Genomic DNA, 9,706 nt, shown 5'->3' with positions numbered 1-9,706 from the left:
TACATATAAATTTTAAACTGACTTGTCAATTTCTATTTTTAAGAGCTTGCTGTAATTTTGGTTCAGGTTGTTTGAACTTACACATTAGCTTAGGGAGAACTGACGTTTTAACAATTCAGTCTTCCAGCCCATGTGCATAATATGTATCTTCATTTATTCATGCCTTCTTTAATTTCTCTCAGCAATATTTTATAGTTTCCTATGCAGAGCTCTTCACATATTTGTAAAGGTTATTACTAATTATTTTATTATTTTTAAAGAAATATAATAAAATTGTTTCCATTTCCAATAGTTAATATTTAGAATACAGTAGGTTTGTGTTGGTAGTATATTCTGAAAACTTGTGAAATTTACTTTTAAATTCTAGCAAATTTTTTATTGATTTCTTAGGCTTTTCTACACACATGAGATCATGTATGAATACAAACAATTTATATTTATTCCTTTATCATCTTAATGCCTTTACTTCCTTTTCCTTTCCTTACTGCACGGGACAGGAACAGCAGGATCACGCTGACTAAGCGGCAGAGGTAGGGACCTTTGCCTTGCTCTTGTTCTGAGAGATCAGATATTCAGTCAGTCACCATTAATTATGGTGACAGCTCTCAGATGACAAAATTCCCTTCTATTGGTAGTTTGTCAAGAGTTTCTTCATGAATGGTGACTAAATTTTGTCTAATTTTTTCTTCTAAATCATTCAAGTTAATCGTATGACTTTCTTCCTTATTATGTATAGGGTGAATTCCATTAACTGATTTTCAATTCTTAACACAACCTTTCATTACCTGAAGAAAACTTACTGCTCGTGGTATATGACCCATTTTATACATTGTTGAATTTGATTTACTAGCATTTTCTTAATGAGTTTTGCGTGTATGTTTATGAGAGATATTTTTCTCTGGTTTTCCTTTTCTGTGTCATGTGTAAAGACTGAGTCTGATTATGGATTTGAATAAATCTGGCCTCATAAAACAAAGTTGAAAATATTCTCACTTCCTCTCTAATTTGGAAGTTTGAAGAATTTATACAAGTTATTCCTCAAATCTTTGAAAGAATTTACCAGCAATGCCAGTGAGGCTTGCAGTATATTTTGGGAGAAAATGAAATTTAATAGATATAGGACCATTCAGATTTTTCATTTTTTCTTGGGTCAAATCTGATCATCTATATGTATGTTATTGTTTCCTTTATGTATCAACTTTATGCAAGTGATTGAACTGATTGACACAAAGTTTCTCATAATGCTCCTTTCTTAATATTTTTTTTTCTGATTCCAAGCCTATTTTCTTTTTTTTCTTTTGAGAGCATCTCTCATATTTATTGATCAAATGGTTGTTAACAACAATAAAATTCTGTATAGGGGGTCAATGCTCAATGCACAATCATTAATCCACCCCAAGCCTAATTTTCGTCAGTCTCCAATCTTCTGAAGCCTAACAAACAAGTTCTTACATGGAGAACAAATTCTTACATAGTGAATAAGTTACATGGTGAACATTACAAGGGCAGTCATCACAGAAGCTTTCAGTTTTGCTCATGCATTATTAACTATAAATAGTCAGTTCAAATATGAATACTCATTTAATTTTTATACTTGATTTATATGTGGATACCACATTTCTCTCTTTATTATTATTATTATTTTTAATAAAATGCTGAAGTGGTAGGTAGATACAAGATAAAGGTAGAAAACATACTTTAGTGTTGTACGAGAGCAAATGTAGATGATCAAGTGTGTGCCTGTAGACTATGTGTTAATCCAAGCTAGACAAGGGCAATAAAACATCCACGTATGCAGAAGATTTCTCTCAGAACGGGGGGGTGAGGTTCTAAGCCTCACCTCTGTTGATCCCCAATTTCTCACCTGATGGCCCCCCTGCGACTGTGCCTGTCTTAGGTTGTTCCTCCCTTGAGGAATCTTACCCGTCTCTGGCTAACCAGTCATCTTCCGGGGCCATACAGGGAAATGTAAAGTTGGTAAGTGAGAGAGAAGCCTTATTGTTTGAAATGGTTAGCTTTTTATTTCTTTGCATATTTATGCCCTGTAGCTTCTATGCCCTGCATTTGTCTTGAGGTATCTTTACCACTTGGAAGAATTATGATACTTGGTGAATTTGATATGAGGCACGAATTCTATTTAAGGGTTGTAATTAGGAAGGAAGAAGAAAAGCTATAGAAGTAGCAGGCGGCAGAAAACATGGGAAGATTGATTATTTCTTTGACATATCTTCTTGTAGAGTAACTTCAGCATGTATAGGTTTTAAGCTGCTACGTAAATTGCACACACACATTAACATAATAGGAGTATAGTTACATAACCAAAGCATACCCGTAATTACCAGCGATCTCCAGTGAAACCAAGAAAACCAGTTAGGCACCTTAGGCATTTGTGAAAACTTATCTATGATATGGTGGATATTGTCCAACTGAACTTGAACAGTCTGAGAGAAATCAGACAAATTAAAACAACCCATTCCTGGGGAATGTTCACATCCCTTATGTTCTTTTAACAGTAAATAGTCTGTAGTTGTAAGATTTTGGAGCGCTACAATTTGCACTTCTCCTAATTCTTGATTGAGTTCCAACGGTGTAGATCCAGTCAAATTTGTTGTTTTACTGTATGCACAGGCCAGCTTAGATATCTCCTTCCTCATTCCCATGGCAAGTCCAGGAACTGGTGGGATGAGTGCATCTACAGCTGTAGCAGTGCGTGGATCTTTGCTGGGTTTTTTGATGATCATCTTCTGGCATGAGTCTTCCAGAGAGTGCAGATGTTGGAAGTTCTTTTTCATATCGTATCTTAGTTCATTTCTGGGGTAGCACAATTAGGCTTTGATCCTCTGTATAAACACAAACAGACCCTTTGCCTATACTTTTATATGCCCTTTATACTCTTGTGTAGAAATCATTGGAGGTTACCACACAGGAACTGCCCTTTTTTTTTTTTGGTATCACTAATCTACACTTACATGACGAATATTATGTTTACTAGGCTCTCCCCTATACCAGGTCCCCCCTATAAACCCCTTTTTTCAGTCACCGTCCATCAGCATAGCAAAATGTTGTAGTATCCCTACTTGCCTTCTCTGTGTTGTACAGCCCTCCCTTTTCTCCTACCCCCCCATGCATGCTAATCTTAATACCCCCCTACTTCTCCCACCCCCTTATCCCTCCCTACCCACCCATCCTCCCCAGTCCCTTTCCCTTTGGTACCTGTTAGTCCATTCTTGAGTTCTGTGATTCTGCTGCTGTTTTGTTCCTTCAGTTTTTCCTTTGTTCTTATACTCCACAGATGAGTGAGATCATTTGGTATTTCTCTTTCTCCGCTTGGCTTGTTTCATTGAGCATAATACCCTCCAGCTCCATCCATGTTGCTGCAAATGGTAGGATTTGCCCTTTTCTTATGGCTGAGTAGTATTCCATTCTGTATATGTACCACATCTTCTTTATCCATTCATTTATTGATGGACATTCAGGTTGCTTCCAATTCTTGGCTATTGTAAATAGTGCTGCGATAAACATAGGGGTGCATTGGTCTTTCTCATACTTGATTGCTGCATTCTTAGGGTAAATTCCTAGGAGTGCAATTCCTGGGTCAAATGGTATGTCCGTTTTGAGCATTTTGATGTACCTCCATACTGCTTTCCACAATGGTTGAACTAATTTACATTCCCACCAGCAGTGTAGGAGGATTCCCCTTTCTCCACAGCCTTGTCAACATTTGTTGTTGTTTGTCTTTTGGATGGCAGCCATCCTTACTGGTGTGAGGTGATACCTCATTGTAGTTTTAATTTGAATTTCTCTGATAATTAGCGATGTGGAGCATCTTTTCATGTGTCTGTTGGCCATCTGTGTTTCTTTTTTGGAGAACTGTCTGTTCAGTTCCTCTGCCCATTTTTTAATTGGGTTATTTGTTTTTTGTTTGTTGAGGCGTGTGAGCTCTTTATATATTCTGGACGTCAAGCCTTTATTTGATGTGTCATTTTCAAATATATTCTCCCATACTGTAGGGTTCCTTTTTGTTCTATTGATGGTGTCTTTTGCTGTACAGAAGCTTTTCAGCTTAATATAGTCCCACTTGTTCATTTTTGCTGTTGTTTTCCTTGCCCGGGGAGATATGTTCAAGAAGAGGTCACTCATGTTCATGTCTAAGAGGTTTTTGCCTATGTTTTTTTCCAAGAGTTTAATGGTTTCGTGACTTACATTCAGGTCTTTGATCCATTTTGAGTTTACTTTTGTATATGGGGTTAGACAATGGTCCAGTTTCATTCTCCTACATGTAGCTGTCCAGTTTTGCCAGCACCACCTGTTGAAGAGACTGTCATTTTGCCATTGTATGTCCATGGCTCCTTTATCAAATATTAATTGACCATATATGTCTGGGTTAATGTCTGGATTCTCTAGTCTGTTCCATTGGTCTGTGGCTCTGCTCTTGTGCCAGTACCAAATTGTCTTGATTACTATGGCTTTATAGTAGAGCTTGAAGTTGGGGAGTGAGATTCCCCCCTACTTTATTCTTCTTTCTCAGGATTACTTTGGCTATTCGGGGTCTTTGGTGTTTCCATATGAATTTTTGAATTATTTGTTCCAGTTCATTGAAGAATGTTGCTGGTAGTTTCATAGGGATTGCATCAAATCTGTATATTGCTTTGGGCAGGATGGCCATTTTGACGATATTAATTCTTCCTAGCCACGAGCATGGGATGTGTTTCCATCTGTTAGTGTCCCCTTTAATTTCTCTTAAGAGTGACTTGTAGTTTTCAGAGTATAAGTCTTTCACTTCTTTGGTTAGGTTTATTCCTAGGTTTTTTTTTTTTTGATGCAATTGCGAATGGAGTTGTTTTCCTGATTTCTCTTTCTGTTGTTTCATTGTTAGTGTATAGGAAAGCCACAGATTTCTGTGTGTTGATTTTGTATCCTGCAACTTTGCTGTATTCTGATATCAGTTCTAGTAGTTTTGGGGTGGAGTCTTTAGGGTTTTTTATGTACAGTATCATGTCATCTGCAAATAGTGACAGTTTAACTTCTTTACCAATCTGGATTCCTTGGATTTTTTTGTTTTGTCTGATTGCCGTGGCTAGGACCTCCAGTACGATGTTAAATAACAGAGGGGAGAGTGGGCATCCCCGTCTAGTTCCCGATCTCAGAGGAAAAGCTTTCAGCTTCTCGCTGTTCAATATAATGTTGGCTGTGGGTTTGTCATATATGGCCTTTATTATGTTGAGGTACTTGCCCTCTATTCCCATTTTGCTGAGAGTTTTTATCATGAATGGATGTTGAACTTTGTCAAATGCTTTTTCAGCATCTATGGAGATGATCATGTGGTTTTTGTGTTTCTTTTTGTTGATGTGGTGGTTGATGTTGATGGACTTTCGAATGTTGTGCCATCCTTGCATCCCTGGGATGAACCCCACTTGGTCATGGTGTACGATGGTTTTGATGTATTTTTGAATTCGGTTTGCTAAAATTTTGTTGAGTATTTTTGCATCTATGTTCATCAGGGATATTGGTCTGTAGTTTTCTTTTTTGGTGGGGTCTTTGCCTGGTTTTGGTATTAGGGTGATGTTAGCTTCATAGAATGAGTTTGGGAGTATCCCCTCCTCTTCTATTTTTTGGAAAACTTTAAGGAGAATGGGTATTATGTCTTCTCTGTATGTCTGATAAAATTCCGAGGTAAATCCATCCAGCCAGGGGGTTTTGTTCTTTGGTAGTTTTTTGATTACCGGTTCAGTTTCGTTGCTGGTAATTGGTCTGTTTAGATTTTCTGTTTCTTTCTGGGTCAGTCTTGGAAGGTTGTATTTTTCTAGGAAGTTGTCCATTTCTCCTAGGTTTCCCAGCTTGTTAGCATAAAGGTTTTCATAGTATTCTCTAATAATTCTTGGTATTTCTGTGGGGTCCGTCGTGATCTTTCCTTTCTCGTTTCTGATACTGTTGATTTGTGTTGACTCTCTTTTCCTCTTAATAAGTCTGGCTAGAGGCTTATCTATTTTGTTTATATTCTCGAAGGACCAGTTCTTGGTTTCATTGATTTTTGCTATTGTTTTATTCTTCTCAATTTTATTTATTTCTTCTCTGATCTTTATTATGTTCCTCCTTCTGCTGACCTTAGGCCTCATTTGTTCTTCTTTTTCCAAATTCGATAATTGTGACATTAGACCATTCATTTGGGCTTATTCTTCCTTTTTTAAATATGCTTGGATTGCTATATACTTTCCTCTTAAGACTGCTTTTGCTGTGTCCCACAGAAGTTGGGGCTTAGTGTTGTTGTTGTCGTTTGTTCCCATATATTGCTGGATCTCCATTTTGATTTGGTCATTGATCCACTGATTATTTAGGAGCGTGTTGTTTAGCCTCCATGTGTTTGTGAGCCTTTTTGCTTTCTTTGTACAGTTTATTTCTAGTTTTATGCCTTTGTGGTCTGAAAAGTTGGTTGGTAGGATTTCAATCTTTTGGAATTTACTGAGGCTCTTTTTGTGGCCTAGTATGTGGTCTATTCTGGAGAATGTTCCATGTGCACTTGAGAAGAATGTGTATCCTGTTGTTTTCAGATGTAGAGTTCTGTAGATGTCTATTATGTCCATCTGTTCTAGTGTGTTGTTCAGTGTCTCTGTGTCCTTAGTTATTTTCTGTCTGGTGGATCTGTCCTTTGGAGTGAGTGGTGTGTTGAAGTCTCCTAGAATGAATGCATTGCATTCTATTTCCTCCTTTAGTTCTGTTAATATTTGTTTCAAGTATGTTGGTGCTCCTGTATTGGGTGCATATATATTTATAATGGTTATATCCTCTCGATGGACTGAGCCCTTTATCATTATGTAATGTCCTTCTTTGTCTTTTGTTACTTTCTTTATTTTGAAGTCTGTTTTGTCTGATACCAGAATTGCAACACCTGCTTTCTTCTCTCTGTTGTTTGCATGAAATATCTTTTTCCATCCCTTGACTTTAAGTCTGTGCATGTCTTTGGGTTTGAGGTGAGTCTCTTGTAAGCAGCATATGGATGGATCTTGCTTTTTTATCCATTCTATTACTCTGTGTCCTTTGATTGGTGCATCCAGTCCATTTACATTTAGGGTGATTATTGAAAGGTATGAGTTTATTGCCATTGCAGGCTTTTAGTTTGTGGTTACCAAAGGTTCAGGGTTAGCTTCTTTACTATCTTACTGTCTAACTTAACTCGCTTGTTGAGCTATTATAAACGTGGTCTGATGATTCTTTATTTCTCTCCCTTCTTATTCCTCCTCCTCCCTTCTTCATATGTTGGGTGTTTTGTTCTGTGCTCTTTTTAGGAGTGCTCCCATCTAGAGCAGTCCCTGTAGGATGCCCTGAAGAGGTGGTTTGTGGGAGGCAAATTCCCTCAACTTTTGCTTGTCTGGGAATTGTTTAATCCCTCCTTCATATTTAAATGATATTCATGCTGGATACAGTAGTCTTGGTTTGAGGCCCTTCTGTTTCATTGCATTAAGTATATCATGCTGGCCTGTAGGGTTTCTGTTGAGAAGTCTGATGATAGCCTGACGGGTTTTCCTTTGTAGGTAACCTTTTTTTTCTCTCTGGCTGCCTTTAATACTTTGTCCTTGTCTTTGATCTTTGCCATTTTAATTATTATGTGTCTTGGTGTCGCCCTCCTTGAATCCCTTGCCATGGGAGTTCTGTGTACCTCTGTGGTCTGAGAGGTCATTTCTTCCCCTAGTTTGGGGAAGTTTTCAGCAATTATTTCTTCAAAGACATTTTCTATCCCTTTTTCTGTCTCTTCTCCTTCTGGTATTCCTATAATGTGTATATTATTCCTTTTTGATTGGTCACTCAGCTATCTTAAAATTCTTTCATTCCTGGAGATCCTTTTATCTCTCTCTGCATCAGCTTCTCTGCATTCCTGTTCTCTGTTTTCTAGTCCATCAATGGTCTCTTGCATCTCATCAATTCTGTTTTGAAGTCCTTCCAGAGCTTGTTTTATTTCTGTATTCTCCTTCCTTAGTTCTTGCATATTTCTCTGCAAGTCCATCAGCATGGTTATGACTTTTGTTTTGAATTCTTTTTCAGGAAGACTGGCTAAATCTATCTCCCCAGGTTCCTTCTCAGGGGAAGATATAGCAGATGCCGAAGCTGTCTGGGTTAGTCTTGTCTGAATCATATTTTTTTGCCTTTTCATGTTGACAGGTGCTATTGACTGTCAGCTGGGAGGGCCAAACTTTTCACTTGCTACTGGCCTTTCTTTACTGGGACAACTGCGACCCCTAGTGGCTTGTTTTGGGTAATTGCGTGTAGACTGGGTCTTTGTGTCTTGCCTGGCCGGAAGGGAGAAATTTCCCTTTCTGTGGGCGGAGTTTGTCTCAGGCTGCTTCTCTGCTTTCGCAGCGCCCGGAGGGGTAATGGATGGGGGGCTGTTTGGCTGTTTACCTCCGTGAGGGGTCTCAGTGCTGTTGCCCAGGGGGTTAGTGCGCCTGGTTTTCCCTGTAATTTCCAGCCACTGGGCTGTGACCTATGTATGCTGTTTCCGTCCAGTTGTTAGATCCCTGTCCCTTTAAGACTTTCAAAAAGCCCCCGCTTTTCTTTGTCACAGGGGCATCAGCTTCGGCACCCGCTCAGAGGTCTTACTCCCTGTTCCCCCAGTATCCAGGGCCCCCTGGGCATGTACTGTCTCTGTGCTCTGGCCCGGATGGCGGGGGCTGGGTGTTCAGCAGTCCTGGGCTCCGTCTCCCTCCTGCTCCGACTCCTCTTCTCCCGCCGGGAGCTGGGGGGAGGGGCGCTCGGGTCCCGCCAGGCCGGGGCTTGTATCTTACCCCCTTCGCGAGGCGCTGGGTTCTCGCTGCTGTAGTTGTAGTCTGGCTGTTGTCCTGTGTCTTCTGGTCTCTCTTTTAGGATTAGTTGTATTTGTTGTATTTTCAAAAATATATATGTTTTTGGGAGGAGATTCCCACTGTCCTACTCATGCCGCCATGTTGGCTCCACCTCCCTTTCTTAATATTTTAATATTTACAGGATCTATAGTAATGTTCCCTCTTCAGTTGTGTTTTCTTTTCTTAGTTAATCTGACTAGTTCATCAAATTTATTTTTTAGAAAGCTTTTTGTATCATTGACTTTGTTTTCTACCTCATTCAGTCCAGTTTTCATCTTTATTACTTATTTTCTTCTATTCAATCTGACTTTAATTTCTTCTTCCTTTTTAGCTTCTTAAAAATGGAAGCTCAGATCACAGGTTTTTACATATGGCATTTTCATTTTCATGCAATTAAAAATATGTCCCAATAATCCCTGTGATTTCTTCCTTGACCTATGAGATTCTAAAATGTATTGTTTAATTTGGGGATTTTATATATACATTTTTGTTCTTTTATTTTTATTTTTTTCTAGTTTAATTCCATTATGGTCATGGAATATATGATACATAACTTTAATCTTTCAAACATATCAAGATTTATTTTAAATCTCAGCAGATGGTCTATCTCAGTAAATGTTTCATGAGCATTTGAAAAGAATATGTATTCTGCTGTTCTTAGATGAAGTGTTCTGTGAGTAGCAATTAGGTCAAATTGGTTGAAACCACAGTTCAAGTCTTCCATATGTTAACTGATTTTCTATCTACTTGTTACAACAATTTTCACGAGAACCATTGAAATAAATCTTCAACTATAGCTGTGGATTTGTCTACTCTGCTTTCAGTTCTGTCAGTTTTTCCATTGTGGGTTTTGAAGCTCTGTCATTAGGTGT

This window comes from Manis pentadactyla, chromosome 19, assembly GCF_030020395.1.
Source record: "Manis pentadactyla isolate mManPen7 chromosome 19, mManPen7.hap1, whole genome shotgun sequence".
NCBI lineage: Eukaryota > Metazoa > Chordata > Mammalia > Pholidota > Manidae > Manis > Manis pentadactyla.
This window is presented reverse-complemented; position numbering follows the sequence as displayed.